Genomic DNA, 17,553 nt, shown 5'->3' with positions numbered 1-17,553 from the left:
TATAAGTTATTTGAAATAAAAGATTTTCAAACTGTGGGATATAGAGAAATCAGTACCTACAGGGAAATTTATAATTTTGAGTGTATTTCCTAGAAAGAATATAAACTAAAAATGAGTTAATTCAGCTTCTATCATAATAAGCTAGGGAAAAAACAATCTTATACACAAACCCAAAGAAAGCAGAAAGATATAAATAAAAATAACAGCAAACATCAAAAGAATAAAAAACATAAAATTAAGAAATTAAACATAACCCAGAGTTAATTCTTTGAAAATATCAACAAGAAAAAAAATCACAAATTATCATATCAGGAAAGAAAAACTGGACAGTACTCCAGATAGAAATGGCATTAGAAAGATAACAGGAAGATATAAACCACTTCATGGCAATTAATTTAATAATTCAGACAAAAAAAATTTCTAGGAAAAGAGGAGAGAAACTTTCTGTAGTTATTTAATATTAAGTATATTAAATCATTTAAAACTATTCTGTAAGAGATATCCCCAAACCAGATGGCTTTACTGATGAATTATCACATATATTTAAGGGAAAAAAACACATCATCATATGCAAACTCTTGCAGAATATAGAAAGAACATTTGTCTTTTTTTTTAAAAAATGAAGTCAGAACAAACTTGATAGTAAAACCTGACAAAGATATTACAAGAAAGTGAAAGTAAAGGCTAATTCATGCCATAACATTAGATGCAAAAATCTGAACTATAATATTAGTAAATTTAATACAGAGATATAGATAAAGATAATTCAACAGTACCAAATGATTTTGGGAATACAAGGTTGTTTACCATTTGATAATTAATGTAGTTTATCACCTTAGCTGACAAAAGGAGAATATGATCAGTTTGACAATTGAAGAAAAAGCATTTGACAAACTTCAACACTTATTCATGATAAATATTCTTGGTAAATCAAGAATAAAAGGAAAATCCTTATATCAATAAAGAATAACTACAAGTAAAACCACTAAAGAACTTCAAGTTTAATGATGAATTATGGAAAACCTCTCTCCTGAAATCAAGGTGAGACAAAGTTATCTGCTATTATTAGTTCATTTCAATATTATACTAGAGATCTTAGCCAGTACTGTAAGGCAGGATAAATAATATAACAATTAGAAAAGAATGGGGAAAGGACCGTTATTTGCAGATTACATTTTTGGTGCCTAAAGAGAAACTATCAGAATTAATAAATGAATCTACAAAAGCCACTATGTTCATAGTTAAAATATAAGAATTAGTTGTATTTCTATATATCACTAATAAACAAATTTTGAAGAATAAATGTACAAAAATCATACAATTTACAATAGCTTCTAAAATATTAAATAGGGATAAATCTAATGAATGTCAAAACATCACACTTTATTATAGTTAAAGCTACAAAACATTATTGTGAGAATTAATGAAGACCTAAACACACAGAGGAATGTGCCATGTTCATGGATGTGGAGATTCAAAACTGTCTAGATACCAACTATCGCTGAAATGTTCTGTAAATTTAATATAGTAACAATAAGATTTTAACTTTAGAGCTTGACAAGCTAATTACAAAGTTTACATTTACAGAGAAAGTGGTTTAACCAATGCTCCAAGAATAAAGAAATCATAAAAAAAATACACAGGAGGGTGTATATATGTATATGTCAAGACCTAGCATACCCATACATGTATCATATGACAAAGATATAATGGCCAAGCAATGCTAAAGAATAGCAAGAAATTGAAAATTGCTTAAAAAATAGAGAAGGCTATGTTGAGACAGGGAAATATGTCTTAAACATGACTCAAAAACTCTAAAAATAAAGAAAAACTTAGAAAGCTGGCCTCACTAAAGTTATTATTTTTTTATTCATCAAAGGATTTAATGTGCCATTTTAAAAATAAGATAAACTACAAAAATGTGTTTGCATATAACCAAAGAATATTAATATATATAGAACATTTAAGAAACTATATAAATGAATTGAGAATAACAAAAGATCTCAAAAGAAAAATAAACAGTACTTCCAGCCAAGATAGAGGTGCAGGTAGATAAGTTTTGCTTATTTGCACAACCAAAAGAAGGGCAACAACAAATTTAAAAACAAAAACAAGCAGAACTGCCACAAAATCGAATTGCATGGAAGTCCGACAACAAAGGATTTAAAGAAGAAACATTCATTCAGACTGCTAGGAGAGGCAGAGGTGAGCAGCTGAGGGGAGAGCATATGTGTCAAGGAGGTGGCTGGAAGACTGGGCAGTCCCACATTCAAGTGTGGATAAGCCAGAACGAACCACTAGGGAGCAAGACCAACCATGCAACCCAGGGTTCCAGCATAGGAAACTAAAGCCCCAAACCTCAGGCCTTAAAAACTTGTGGGGGTTGCAGCAGTGGGAGAAACTCTCAGCCTCACAGGAGAGTTAGTTGGAGAGACCCACAGGGTCCTAGATTATACACAAACTTACCCACCCAGGAATCAGGACCAGAAGGGCCCAGTTTGCTTGTGGGTAGCAGAGGAAGTGACTGAAAGCAGGCCCTGAGAAAGTGGCATTGCTCTGTCTCTGACCCCTCCCCCACATATAGGGCCACAATGCAGCGAACTAGGTTGCCCTGCCCTGGTCAATACCTGAGGCTCCGCCCCTTACAAAGTAACAGGTACACTAAGACAAAGAAATATATACCAAGTGAAAGGACAGATCAAAACTCCAGAAAAAGAACTAGATGAGGAAGACATAACCAACCTATCAGATCCAGAGTTCAAAACACTGGTAATCAGGATGCTCACAGAAACGATTGAGTACAGACACAAAATAAAGAAAGAAGTGAAGACTATACAAAATGAAATAAATGAAAATATACAGGGAACCAACATTGAAGGGAAGGAAACTGGGACTCAAATCAATGATTTGGCATAACAGGAAGAAATAAACATTCAACCAGAACAGAATGAAGAAAAAAGAGGTCAAGAAAGTGAGGAGAGTCTCAGGAACCTCTGTGACAACTTTAAATGCTCCAACATCTGAATAATAGGGGTGCCAGAAGGAGAAGAGGAAGAGCAAGAAATTGAAAACTTATCTGAACAAATAATGAAGGACAACTTCACCAATCTGGCGAAGGAAGTAGACTTCTAGGAAGTCCAGGAAGCTCAGAGAGTCCCAAGGAAATTGGACCCAAGGAGGAACACACCAAGACACATCATAATTAAATTACCTACGATTAAAATAAGGAGAGAATCTTAAAAGCAACAAGAGAAAAGGAGAGAGTTATTTACAATGGAGTTCCCATAAGACTATCAACTGATTTATTTTGTTGTTGTTTTATTCAACAAGTGTTTATTGAGTACCCAAATATGTTCCATGAACTCTTTTTTTTATTGTTGTTCAAGTACAATTGTCTCCATTTTCCCGCCACCACTTTCCCACCCTCAATCCTTCCCTTAACTGATTTCTCAAAGGAAACCTTTCAGGTAAGAAGGGACTGGAAAGAAGTATTCAAAGTGAAAGGCAAGGACCTATATCCAAGATTACTCCATCCAGCAAAACTGTCACTTAGAATTGAAGGACAGATAAAGGGTTTCCCAGACAAGGTAAAGTTGAAGGAGTTCATCATCACCAAGCCCTTAGTATATGAAATGTTAAAGGGATTTATCTAAGAAAAAAAAGATGGTTAAAACTATGAACAGTAAAATGACAACAAATTCACAACTATCAACAACTGAACCAAAAAAACAAACACAAACACAAACTAAGTAAACAACTAGAATAGAAACAGAATCACAGAAGTGGAGATCGGGGTGGGGGAGGATGGAGGAAAAGGTACAGGAAATAAGAAGCATAAATGGTAGGTACAAAATAGACAGGGGGAGGTTAAGGATAGTATAGGAAATGGAGAAGCCAAAGAACTTATATGTACGATCCATGGACATGAATTAAGGGCGGGGTAGGGGTGGGGGTGGGGGGTGGGGAATGCTGGTGAGAGGGGTGGTGCAGGGCAGAGGGAGATAAAGGGGAGAGAAAAATGGGACAGCTGTAATAGAATAATCAATTAAATATATTAAAAAGAGAGAAATCAACAAGTAATAAGTATGGGCAACATATGGAAAAGAAAGTTTACATAGACAATAAATACCTGAAAAGATTAATCTCCCCAGAGGCCATACAAATGTAATTTGGAGCAACAGTCATATATAGTTTTGCATTCATGAAATTGCAAAAATTAAAAACCCTGATAGCATCAAGTGTTGACAAGAATATGTGGGAGTAGGATCTCTTTGTGTGGTGGTGGTGATTGATAAATCACTTTAGAGAGCAATTTGGCAATAATTTCCTGTAAATAATTTCCTGTACATGCCCAGTAATTCTACTTGAGGTATATAACCTAAATTAATTTTAACAGATACACAGGAATTTTGTTGTTCAATGCACATCATATTAATTAAAAACTGCTAACAAGATAAATCAATAAAGAAATAGATAAATTGTGGAAATACCACTCAGTGAAACTGATACATTAATTAAAGTAAGTAAATCATCATGGATTAATCTCAAAAGCACAATGTTAAGTGATGGAAAAAAGTTGAAGATATGTATAGTATACCATTCATAAAATTTTAAAATGTCTACACAATCATACTATATATTATTAATGTATTCATGCTTATTAATATTATAAAATGGATGGAAAAGATATTTTCCAATTTCAAAATAGTTGTAACTTTGGAGAAGGCAGAGAGGGGAATGTAAATAGTGACGGCTATCAAGATGAAGGGATAATTTTCAATGTTTTATGTATTAAAATATAAAACATTAATATTTGAAATATATGGTTATTTTTCACAGCTATTTATATTTACATTTTCACTTGTTTGAAATATTTTATAATAAAAAAGAACAAAATAGAGTTAGTAAACTTGATCTGGAATAATAGCAGGGCAAATGGAGACATAAACAGAGAAACTGAGCTAGTAAAATTGAGAAGTCTTGGTACCCAGTTGGCCAATGAGAGAAGATGGGAAAGATAGGGAGAGGGAAGGAGAGAGGAAGATAGAGGGGAGGGAGAGGGAAGAGGGAGGGAGAGTTGGAGAAAGACCAAAATGAAACTAAAGTGTAAATGTTCACTGAAGGGTGTTGAGGGAGTAGGTGGGGGACGAGTAGCAAAGGCAGCTGGACTGGGGAAAACAGTGCTATTAACAGAATCACACAATGTGGGGCAGGAGGTTCAGGAAGAAGAGGGTGAGTTTAAATTTTAAAAATAAAACATTCAGTTACAGATATAGTTAAAACTGGTCAAAATAGGATGAGAAAATTAGGATGAAGCTATAGAGTTTGGGAGCAATAGAACTGATAACTGAAACCATGAGTTTGCTAAGGGTTATGAGAGGAAGAAAAAGAACCACAGCCAATTCCTTGGCACCACCTCTATATTGTAATAGGGGCCTGAAAAGTGTTGCCAGAGCAGGAGGAGCAAGAGAAAGACAGACAATCAGGAGAGGGCTGGCCTAGAGGCCAGTGGGAAAGAGAAAGTCACAAGAAATGGCTGTCAGTTTGAGAATTACAGAGAAATAAAAAAGGGAGAAAGGGGAGGTAAGGCTGCTGTGTTTTGCAACTAGGAGGTCACTGACGGCCTCAGGAGACAAAGAAGTAAAGGACAGAGATGATTGTCACTATCCGGGTGATTGTCTGGCTACTAAATGTATGCAGAAAGGATCGGGGACAAAAATAAGTCACTGCTTCCTGGACTCTCTGTGTCAGCTGTCTCCATCCCTCATGCCCATTCTGGTCGCTCCTCCCGAGGCTGGCGCGCTTCCAGACTCGGAGAGCGCTCATCCAGCGCTGTCATCCTCTCACCTTCCTCCCGTGGGCCTTTGCTGCAGAGAGTTGGAAAACTGACTCAAAAATATAACTGTTTACTCCAGCCCTGCATAAATAAATGTCACTTCACTATTCCCTGCATCTGAATCATTGATATCCTATATTTCGCTGATCTTGTTTATCCTTGAAGCTGTACTCAAACAACTCCCAGTCTCCTGAATTGCATACAAATGGATGAATATTTGAAAAAAATGTAATTGCTCTTGTTTGTTATTTTGTCCTGCCACAGTGCTTCTTTACACCATCTGGACTGGGGGTGGACTTGGTAAAAAAAAAAAAAAAACACACAAAAAAACCCCCAAAACCAGAAAGGACAGACACATGCATTTGAGCCCTAAAGAAAGAAGGAAGTTTTCAGTCTCTCCCCAGAAAATAGATCTTTACAGTTTCCTGGCCAAACACGCAGCCAAGATGTTGTTAAATCTGGGAAGTGTATCAAGTGCAAACAGCGAGTCTTCTCACAACTGTGTTCAATGACACATGGCCTGTTTGTTGCTTTAAATGAACATCACAGGAATAATCGCAACAGACACCTGTACAGTACTGTGTGCTTTTTACATTATTTCCACAAGCAAGAAATAATTTCATCCTCCTAGTAACTTTGTGAAGTTCTGAGACTCTGAGAGGCTACATGATCAAGGTGAAAATCTAGGCAAGTCCATGCTGGGGCCAGGTCTTTTGAATCCCCACCGGGTGCTGTGCATCACTGTGAGTCATCTTCAATAGTTGCCACAGCTGAGACTTGAGATATCTGTCTTTGACTATAACAACAATTGGACAGGAGGAAGCATAAAGGTAAAAGTTCATCCTAATTGATATCTATCTATCTATCTATCTATCTATCTATCTGAATGATTGATTCACTATTTTGTGTGTGTGCAAAAGGTGGCACCAAATGTGCCCTCCTGGATTCCTTTCAAAAACTGTATTGTACTTGTTATGAGGAAATGACTCAACAAGTCTATCATGCTGAATACTGGATCACCGTGCAGCTTGGGCTTGTCCAGTGACAGGCCGAGAGAGGAACGTTTTGATTGGATCAGGAGGAAAGGACAAGGAAGAAAAAAAATAATCAAGGGCAGAGCATGGGAAAGACAGAAGCCTTATGTTTTGTATTATGACCTCTTTTTCTTGAGAGTGAGAGTTCAATTAGGATGCCACAAAAATTGTGAGAGGTCTCTGGACTGCCACTGTCTATGGATTTGGGATTTAGGCCATGTTGAACGACATTTCTGAAGGGCAGGAGGCCTCAGCTCGCATCTGAGTTACTTTAGAAATCAGAGAACATTTCCAAAGCATTTATTTGCATGTTTTGATACTCTGTTAATTCAATACACAAAAGAAAAATATATGTATGGTTATGTAGTTATTTTTAGTTATAGATACCTTTAAAATAATTGATTCATCAATAAAAATGTGTCGTATGATATAGAATTTCAGTTTAAATGAGGAAGAACATTACACTTTTTATTGTACTCTATCACAAAGGCAACTCACAATGAATGGGTGCCCACTGGAAACACTTAAGAAGATTTTGATAATATCTGTTGACATTGTAGACACAGTCTTTTCACTGATAGAACATTATTCCCATTGACTCTAAGATTTGCCTTTTATTATTATATTTGTTGATTAGAAGAGGAAAATAAGGACTAAGAAGTCATCAGAAATAATATTGTACCTAAAAGAGGTTTCTAAGTCTTAATAACAAGAAAAGACAAGTATAGCAGAGATTTAAAATACAATTTGGTCTTAAGCTTCTATTTCTGACAAGGTTATTTTTCTTCACTGAGTTGCCTAATACAAGCTTGACTCTGAATCTGTTTATTTTTTGACTTAGACCATTTGGATTTTGAATGAAAGGGCTACACTCTGAGGATCCATTTCAGATCTTTTATTTCACATTAAGGATAGATTTTTCTTCTTCCTCATTATTGCTGATAAAAGAGATGTGCGTCTAGTTTTCATTGCAAGAGATATATTGTATGAAGGTGTTTCACTTGCTAGAAAACCTTAGAATAAAAACAAAGCCAAATAACAAAACTCAAACAAAACAAGCAAACACCTCTTTCAGTTTTGGCAACTAACACTGAGCAGTAAAATTGAGCCCAGCCAAAAAACAGGTTCTGGGTGAAGAAGGCAAGCAGGCAGGAATGGCACCCTGCAGCCTCTGAAAATTGTCAAGTGTGGGGAAGAGCTGTAGAATTTAAATTCTACATTGATAAAATCATCAGCTTAAGCTATTTGAGACAGGAAAGAAGTGAGCTGTAGGTAAAACTGACCCCTGAAGTGAAGGAAGTTAAGAGAGGAAGGAAAAAGAAACGTTTGAAACATAAAAGGGGTTTTACGGGGGGCGAGGGACAAGAAAATTGCTTTGGTTTCCTTTGGCTGCTGCAACAAATTGTCACAAATGTACTGGCTTAAAATAATGCAAATATATTATCTTACAGTACTGGAGAACAGGCGCCCAAAATTAGTCTCAGTGGGTAAGAGTCAGTACTAGTAGGGCTGTGATCCTCTTGGAAGCTCTAGAAGAAAATACATTTCTTGCTTTTTTCGGCTTCTTGTGTTATTGCTGTTGGCTCAAGGGTACATCACTTAATGTCTGCTTTCATGTTCACAATATCTTCTCTGACTCTAACCTTCCTACATCTCACAGAAAAAAAAATTCCTGTGATTACATTGGACCCACCAGGACCCACCCATCTCAAGATGCTTAATTTAATCATACCCACAGCGTCTTTATTATCATATTAGGTACATGTTAACAAGTTTCTGGGATTAGAAAGTGGACATCGTTGAGCCATGATTCAGCCTACTGCAGAAGGTAGCCACAAAACTATCATCAGGAATGCTGTGATCATAGTTAAGTATCTGAATGAACACTTTAGTACACAAGGAACAACCAGCCCTATCATACAGGAAACCTTCCTACAGGGTGAATAGTTGATACTAACATACATTGGTAAGATGCTTGCTTTATGTCAGGGGCAGTGCTAGGGATTTGGAGGAGTGAGACCTTTGATACTAGCTATGGGGTAAATATATTATGCTTTCTTTCATCTCTTTGCCACTCGGACATTCTTGTGTCTCTCATGAAAACTATTTAGCTTTTGGTTCTTGTCTGAATACTCACTGCCTTCAGGAAGTTTTATATGAGCCACTAAATTCCCCTTTAGGACAGAGTATACTCTGCCCTTACTTCTTTCAGGAAGAGGGATGGAGGATTTTCTTCTCCCTGAAGCCAAAGAAGGCATACTCCAAAAAAATCATGTATAAAATTGACAATTTTCTGACCTGTCCCCATTCCACTTGGTTGGGACTAATGACTGTTGAATTCTGTTGAGTAGTATGGAGAGATGGGGAAAGACAAAGATGCCAACAGGTGACTGCAGAAACAATCCTCTTTGATTGCAAAGGAGCCTTCACCCTCATTACTTACCAGGGTAAACCTATATGATCTTCCATGGGTTTAGTGGGCAATAAAGAATGTGACTTGAGTCAACTTGCTGGTACTCTATTGCAGGGCAGGAGGATCCCAGCTGTTAGAAGTTGTAGGATAGTGCATCTGCATTGTGAGCTATGGAATGGAGGGAAGACAGTGGTCAGACCAGAGCAAGACCTCCTCTATCAGGAAACTAAGAAAGTGGGGAGGTCCCTGCAGGTCCTCTGTCAAGAACCTATAGGAGTGCTACATGTGAATGTCCATGTATACGATCTGATCACTCTATCCATAACGACTTCCACCATACAGTGTATATCAACAATGTGCCAGTCATGTAGAGAACACCCACAACCAGTACAATATTTACCCACCCTGTGGGCAAAAATGATAAAGCTTCATTATATACTCTGTGGTGAGGCTTTGGGGAAGTACTTAAAATAGACTTTATTTTTTAGAAAAGTCTCAATCAGAGCAAAACTGAACAGAAAGTACAAAGAATTCCCATATACCCCTCACCCCTTAAATGCATATGACCTCCCCAACTATCAATATCCTGCACCAGAGTGGTACCTCTATTCCAACAGATAAACCTACATTGACACATTATTATCACCCAAAGTCCACAGTTTACTTTTGGGTTCATTCTTGGTGTTGCACATGATGTGGGTTTTGACAAATGCATGATGACGTGTATCTATCATTATCACACAAAATGCTTTCATTGCCCTAAAAATCCTCTGTGTGCTGCCTATTCATCTCTCCCTCCTCCGAAACCCTGGCAACCACTGCCTGATCTTTTCTGTTTCTGTCTTTTGCCTTTTTCAGAATGTCATGTAATTGGAACCATACAGTATATAGCCTTTTCAGATTGGCTTCTTCATCTAGTAATACGCATTTAAAATTCTTCCATGTCTTTTTCATGGTTTGACAGTTCATTTCTTTGGGAGATATATTTTTACGGGAGTGTTGTTACAACACTTATAAGAAGACAATTTAGCACACCGACCAAGTTTGTAAATGCATAAACCATTTGATCTGGCTTTAACAGTGAGTTTAGATTGGGCAGGGCTGCCTGTGTCAGGTGAAATCCTCTAAGTAGTGGAAGACATGGAGATTTATCACTATGAAAATAATAGAATTAAATTTACACTTTTGAGGAGTCAAATGGTAACAATATATAGGCTGATTTGGAGCACAAAGAAATAGAGTCAGAGTAACTTATAGGGAGAAAGTCACTTAATTTGACATGAAATGTATCTCTGGTAATTTTATCCAGCATAAAAGCAGAATTACAAAGAGCTGATAAGTAATGGATGGTGAGAAACTGTAAGTGTGTCCTGATCAGGTAGCTCAGTTGGTTCGAGCGTCATCCTGATACGCCAAGATTGAGGGTTTGATCCCTATTCAGGGCACATAGAAGATTTAACAAATGAACGCATAAATAAGTGGAACAACAAGTCTCTCTCTCTCTCCCATCCTCACCCCGTCTTTCTCTCAAATAAATAAATAAAAAATTTAAATATAAGTAGTAGATAGAAATTGTGAATTTGAGAACTAAAGCTAAGGGGAAACATAAGAAGGAATTAACAGAAGAGGAAAATATTTCAAAATATTTTTAGGGTAAGGGAAAAAATTGTGCATGTGTGAAGACAATGTGGAAGGTATCAATGAAGAAGGAGAGATTTAAGATTCAAGAGAGGGCAAGGTATAATTGTGGCACTAAGATTCATGGAGATCAAGTGCATTTTAATCTAAAAATATGTGAGAAATCAAATACCATAATCCTTAGGGACAGAACCGGCTTTGAAAGTAACAGGAGAGAAGACAAATTTTTTATTATAAACCCACAGTAGTTCAGGGCTTATTTATTCAAGATATTCAGATGAAATGAGAAACAACTTTGCAAAACAGAAAGCTGCTACTATAGGTTCTGCTTTATTTTGTCCCAAAGGTTCCAGAACATCAAGCATTTGAACTAAAAGGGAATATAATCATATAGCTCTACTTGAAAACATGGAGAAACATCTCATCAAACGAATACCTCCTCTAAAGTAGACATAGTTAAGTCAGGCAATATTGTACATTTCTGTGATGACAATGCGAGAAATATATTTAATATGAACTACTCATTAGATAAACTACATTATGAGATATTTCTACATAGAATGACAGAGCAATTACATCATCCCATGAAGTATAAATGCTTATTTTATTTCATCTCTTGGGGGAAAAAAATTCTTTATTTGTTTCTCTTCCTTTCTGTTTTTTCTAGTAACACCTTTTAATAGGTCAAAGTAGCTGTATAGTTCATTATACTTTTCCTTAGAATAACTTATATGCTCAGGAAACTAAAGGGAGAGTATAGTTCTCAAACATATTGAGCAGAATGGATGGTGTAACTGGACAGCAGACAAAAGCCCATCTCTCTGGTTTGCTAACCCTCACCTGGGAAGAGAGACTCAATGAAGGGTTAGTCAACTCTAGTGGCTGTAAAACAGTCAACCTGGCTTTAATCATTCTTTATAAATTACATAAAAAATGGAAACGGAGGTGGTTTCAGAACCTCTTCTCAATGTGGTTTGGAGGCACTCGGGTACAAAGCATTTCTGCTCCCAAAAAACATTGCTATAGAAAAATTCACATTATTCTGGTGAAAAAAGAGAGGTTTATAGTTTTTAGTGTGTTCTACAGCTAGTTTCCAACCAAATGCCTCACAGACCATGGCAGTGAAAGACGAAAGAGTTGTAGTGTTTTTTTCTGAAATGACTCAAGTCTTCAAAGACAAAACTTTTATATCCTTTCTTTGTAAATTGGTATTAGCATATTGCAACTGATAAGTGTTCTAACCACAACAAATATTCCAGTCCGGACGCTATTCTGTGGTAGGCAAGAGGCCAGTCCCCTAGGTTTTCTGGGATCTCTCCTCATCCTCTGCTTCCCAGCAAGTTCTGGCCATTTCCGGGAAGACACACCCTACAATCTCTTCTTCATGATCTCTGAAAGCTTCTTTCATTCTCAGAAAAGTGCCACCTTTTAAACGCCGGACTTTTCTGAACACCATGATTCAAAAAATAAAACAAATAAGGAACCCAAATCCAAATGCGGTTAAACTAGTATGAGAGATTTTCAACTAGCTTTCAGTCAAAAGTGTCGGTGCTGTCAGTGCTGGCACGGAGGACAGGAGCCCCAGACTGCTGCCGGTGGGACTCGGAGAAACGTCAGAGGGGGCACACAGGGCTCCAAGTAGGCTCATTGTAGTTGCCCCTGCCCCACTATCATCAGCCTCACCTGGTCCATAACATCCAGTAAGTTTTTCGCATCCGCAGCCAGGGCATGTGTGGAAGTCAGCACTTTCTTTTTGTACTCCTCCTGGAGGCTGGTTATGACATGCTGCCGAGCCACCTTCATTTTGTTGATGAGTTCTCAGTGAGTACTGGCTGGCAGGGTGGGGACGGTCTCATCCATAGTAGCTAGCTATGTCTGCAGGGTTGAATTGACTTTCTTCATCATGGGGACATACTCCTCTGGTAGGGCTGGTTGGATCTTACTGGGCATCTCGATGAGTGTCTTCACTAGGCCCGTCATGTACCCTGTCATTGGAGCGTTCCAGGTTGGCAGTGGCAGGGGTGCTTATTCCCTGGGGCTGAAGCTTGATGCCCTTGTTGTAGCTGTCCCCTGGGTTGCTGAGGCTGGCAAGGCTGGCTACATGGCCAGGGACTCCAGGGCACCATGGCTTCTTTGGCGGAGCTCCAGGACCTGGTTTTCCCACATGCTGATAAATGTGTTGGTTTCCAGTTTGACCCTGGGGACTCCTGTCTTCCCAGTCCACACTGCCTCAAGAGACCCACACATCAGGTTTCAGAAATTTCTCCTCTTTTTCTCCAGCCAGTGCTGGTCTCCCTTCATCTCCTGCTGCTGGTGGATTGGCCCATCACTGCAGAGTCCTCCACATTGGGCTGCCATGTTGATATCTTCTATGGTCTGTGATTTTATGAATCTATTTGGCCCAGAAGCGATGCCTGCCCTGGGTAGATGCTGCCAGTCACAGTCGCAATGCCATGTGAACCAGGGTAGCCAGAGACCTGGTAATGATTGGTCTGTACCATGTGCTGTGGGCCAGGATAAAATCTTTCATTAGACCTGGGACTAGGATAACCAGGTGTGCTGGGCTTGGGCAGTGCTTCATCAGTCCCTCCAGAGTCCCAGGACACAGTGCCTGTTGTCTGGACTTCATCTTTATTTGATCTTCATGCTGAATCTTCTCCTCCAGGATTGTGCTGAAGTTGAGATTTGAGCTCTGTGAACCTAGGCTACTTGCTGGGTTCATAGGCTCAGCATTTCATCATAAGGCTATAAAAGGCAGGAGAGCAATTTGGAGGCATTGGCAACCTTTCCCCATTCTCAATTCAGCTGATACCAACATTGTTCTTAGCTTCTTAAGAAGGCTTCACCCCAGGCATCAGTATCTCCCATGTACATACACCAAAATCCACACATCACTAGCTGATGTAAAACGTCAAAAATTGATTGACTCTGGAGCCATCCATTTAATAAGCAATTTTCCTTTGGAAGCTTTGTAGTAAGTACTGTCTTCCATATATCGGGATAATCCAATGTCTCTTAATTCCATGCAATCATTGAAGGGTCCCAAAATGCCCCTGTGCACAAATCTTTTACTCTTCAGGTATCCAGGAGCTACACTAAACTGGTAGGCAAGATGCCCGATCCAAGGTGTACTTCCGGACTTGCAGAAACAACCTCAGCTCTCAGAGCAGGCACAGTTCCGTGATGATACAGATGGGGTTCTTGGTGACGGTGCCAATCAACTTCACCATCATTATGAGGAGGGGCAAACTGACACATCATTAAGACTTCTTGAAGGAATTTCTGTTTCATGCCATCCAAAGTACAGTTTTTACATTTTAATTGTAAACACCAAAGCTGGATTCTCTGGCTTCATGTAAACGCCTTGATGTACCTCTCCAAATTGGCCTTCTCCAATATATTGTTCAAGCTTTAGTTTTTCCTCTTTGAGTCTCCTAGCCCCTGGTTGAGGGCATGGTATAGGTATCTTCTCTGTGCATAATCCCAGCATCGCCATCCATCTCTGACATGGAGACTGCGTGTGTCTGCACACCCTGCTTTTCGCTGTTGGCCAGCTTTGGTATTGATGGCCAAGCCTGTTTGCTATATTTCTGGGGTCTGATGGTAAAAGGCTGTGTGATGCTATTCACCAGCTGGCAATATCCATCTGTCAACTCATCCATATTCGTAGCAATGGTTAGGGACGGTGCTGTTACTGTCAGAGGTTCAGGTGTGCCTGATATTTTTGGTCATAGGATTTTTTTCTTCTGTCCTTGTCTTCACTTTTTGAATATGGAATTCTCTGCACTTGACTGAAGTTGGCCAGATGTGTGGGATTGCAGCCCTTGTCTGTGAGGTAACAGATGCCTTACTTGGGGCTGAACGCCAGATCCACGGAAACAATCAAGCTTGAACAAGTGCACACTTGACGCATTCCTTATCAAATCTGTCCACTGGGCAAAGGATCGCAAAGAATTTCGGAATACTTTCTTCTCTGTTAAGGGTGGCAAACTGTCTAAATGTTTATTGGCTCAGTTTTCTTAGTTTTGGTCTTGACAGAATCAAGTAAACTTCTAGGGAAAAAATCGCTGTAAACCTATATCTTTTTCTAATACTTCATAGACATTTTTTGTAGTGCATTGCCCTGCACCTCCCAGTATGATTGCCACAACCTGATTTCTTTTTAAAATTTATTTTTATTGTATTTTCCCCATTACCATTTATCCCCCTTACACATCCCTCCTGCCTGGCATTCAGTTTCAAAGCAATGTCCTGGACCCCTTAGTGAGCTATAGCAAACATATAATCACTCTTCAACTTTTGATAGAGGAAATTCAAAGTTGGCTTGTGTTCAGTAAACTGGTTTAGAAACCCTTTTGGCAAATAACAGATTCTCAATTCATATTTCCACTCCTCTGGTGAGTGTGTGAACTCATATTTTCCCTCATGCTGGAGATGCCCGTGTCCACGTGCAGCCAGTGGTCCTCCTCTGACCGTAGGTGACTGAGCTGAAACCCGTAGCAGGCCACATGCTTTACTTTGTGAATGTCCACTATCTCCTGAATGATGCCCCTCACTTCACTAGCATTTCCATGCCTGATAACAGTGGCCCAAGTGGTCGGCTCACTCTTGCTTTCAAAATAATGGAAGACCTATATCACTCTCTCCATGGCTCCCAGGGAACATTCCACACTGGTACCCAGGGACACCTTGGCACTCCAATCAGTGTGCAATTCAAGTTTGGGTCCACGTAAGCAGCTGCCTTTATTTTGCTCGATGCGAGGTACCTGTCCTATTAGTTCAGAAGGCCACAATAACTTGTCAAATGATGATTTAAAGGAAATATTCCTAGTTTCTTTTTTGTCTTTCCATAGCAGTCAGAGAACTTGGGAAGTTATAGGGAGGTGAATACAGATGACGATGACCAGATGCAGCGCCTTCCAGTTTCTCTATGTACACTGTAGGTCAAGTTACATTAGAGACCATACGCAGATATAGTCGACAGATAACACATGTCTACTAGATGTACCAAAACTGTCATTTTTTAATTTAATCTTTTGTATTTTTTCCCATTACCATTTAGCCCTTTTATACCCCTACCCCCAGCAATCACCACACCGTTGTCCATATGCATGAGTTCTTTTCCTTTTTGCTCAATCCTTTTCCTCCCCTATCCTCCTGTACCCCACAACTAGCTGTTATCCTGCTCTCCATCTATGAGTCTGCCTCTATTTTGCTTGTTAGTTCAGTTTGTTCATTAGATTTCACATATGAGTGAAATCATGTGGCATTTTTCTTTCTCTGACTGACCTGGAGAATATCATGCTGAGTGAAACAAGCCAGAAGGCCTTTCTGACAGGGTGGTATTGTATGGCCACCTACAATATTCCCCACATTTGTCTAATAATTACTATAATATCATATTCCATTATTTTCTTCTTCAGGAATCCCAAATGCAAATTTCTCCTTTAATTGGATACCAATGTTTGATTTTTAAATATATTTTTATTGAATTTATTGGAGCTACATTGGTTAATTAAATAGGTTTCAAGTATACAATTCTATAATACATCACATATATATTGTACAGTGTGAAATCTCCTCCTGTCACCATTTATTCTCCCTTTACTCTCTTCTACCTGTCCGCCCCCTACCCCCGTAATCACAATACTGATGTCTGTGCCTATGAGTATTGTTTTTTTCTTAATCCCTTCACCTATTTTACCCAGCCCCCAGTCTCCCGACTTCTGTCCATCTGTTCTCTGTATCTATGAGTCTTTTTCTATTTTATTTGTTTGTTTATTTTATTCATTAGATTCCACATGTAAATGAAATCATCTGGCATATGTCCTTCCCTGACAGGTTTATTTCATTTAATATAATACCATCTAGGTCCATCTACACTGTTGTGAAAGATAACATTTTTTTCTTTTTTATGACTGAGTGGTATTACATTGTGTGAATTCTATAGTTATTTTTTATCTACACATCTACTGATGGGCACTTGGGCTGCTTCCAAATCTTAGCTTTTGTAAATAGGGCTGCTAAAAACATAGTAGTACATATATTCTTTTGAATCAGTGTTTTGAATTTCTTCAATATATTCCCAGAAGCAGAATCTCTGGGGCATAAGGCAGTTCCATTCTTAATATTTTGAGGAAACTCTGTACAGTTCTCTAGAATGGTTGTACCAGCCTGCATTCCCACCAACAGTGCACTAGGTTCCCCTTTCTTCTACATCCTCACCAACACTTGTAATTTGTGGATTTATTGATGACAGCGGTTCTGAAAGATGTTAGGCAATATCTCATTGTGGCCTTAATTTGCATTACTCTAATGATTAATGACGTTGACCATCTATCTTCTCATATGTTTATTGGCCATTTTTGGAGAAGTGTCTGTTCAGGTCCTTTGCCTATCTATTAAATGGATTGCTTGTTTTCTTTGTGTTGAGCTGTTTGTGTTTTTTATAAATTTTGGATATTAATCCTTTAAAAGATGTATCATTGGCAAATATGTTCTCTCATGCAATGGGCTAGTTTTTTATTTTGTTGATGGTTTCCGTTGCTGTGCAAAAACTTTTTAGTTTGATATATTCCTGTTTTTTCATTTTGTATTTTGTTTCCTTTGCCTGAAGAGATATATAAGCAAAA

At 38.4% G+C, this 17,553-nt stretch overlaps 1 pseudogene; it reads right to left on the bottom strand.

The window, feature by feature from the left end:
- Window positions 1-12,565: 12,565 nt before the first annotated feature.
- Window positions 12,566-16,655, bottom strand: LOC129084714 (focal adhesion kinase 1-like; annotated as a pseudogene).
- Between the last annotated feature and the right edge of the window lie 898 nt (window positions 16,656-17,553).

The sequence above is a fragment of the Pteronotus mesoamericanus genome, unplaced genomic scaffold (genome assembly GCF_021234165.1).
Source record: "Pteronotus mesoamericanus isolate MK-2021 breed Mesoamerican mustached bat unplaced genomic scaffold, CSHL_Meso_final contig_130, whole genome shotgun sequence".
NCBI lineage: Eukaryota > Metazoa > Chordata > Mammalia > Chiroptera > Mormoopidae > Pteronotus > Pteronotus mesoamericanus.
The sequence above is the reverse complement of the archived record's forward strand: the minus strand, read 5'-3'. Positions and strand labels throughout refer to the sequence as shown.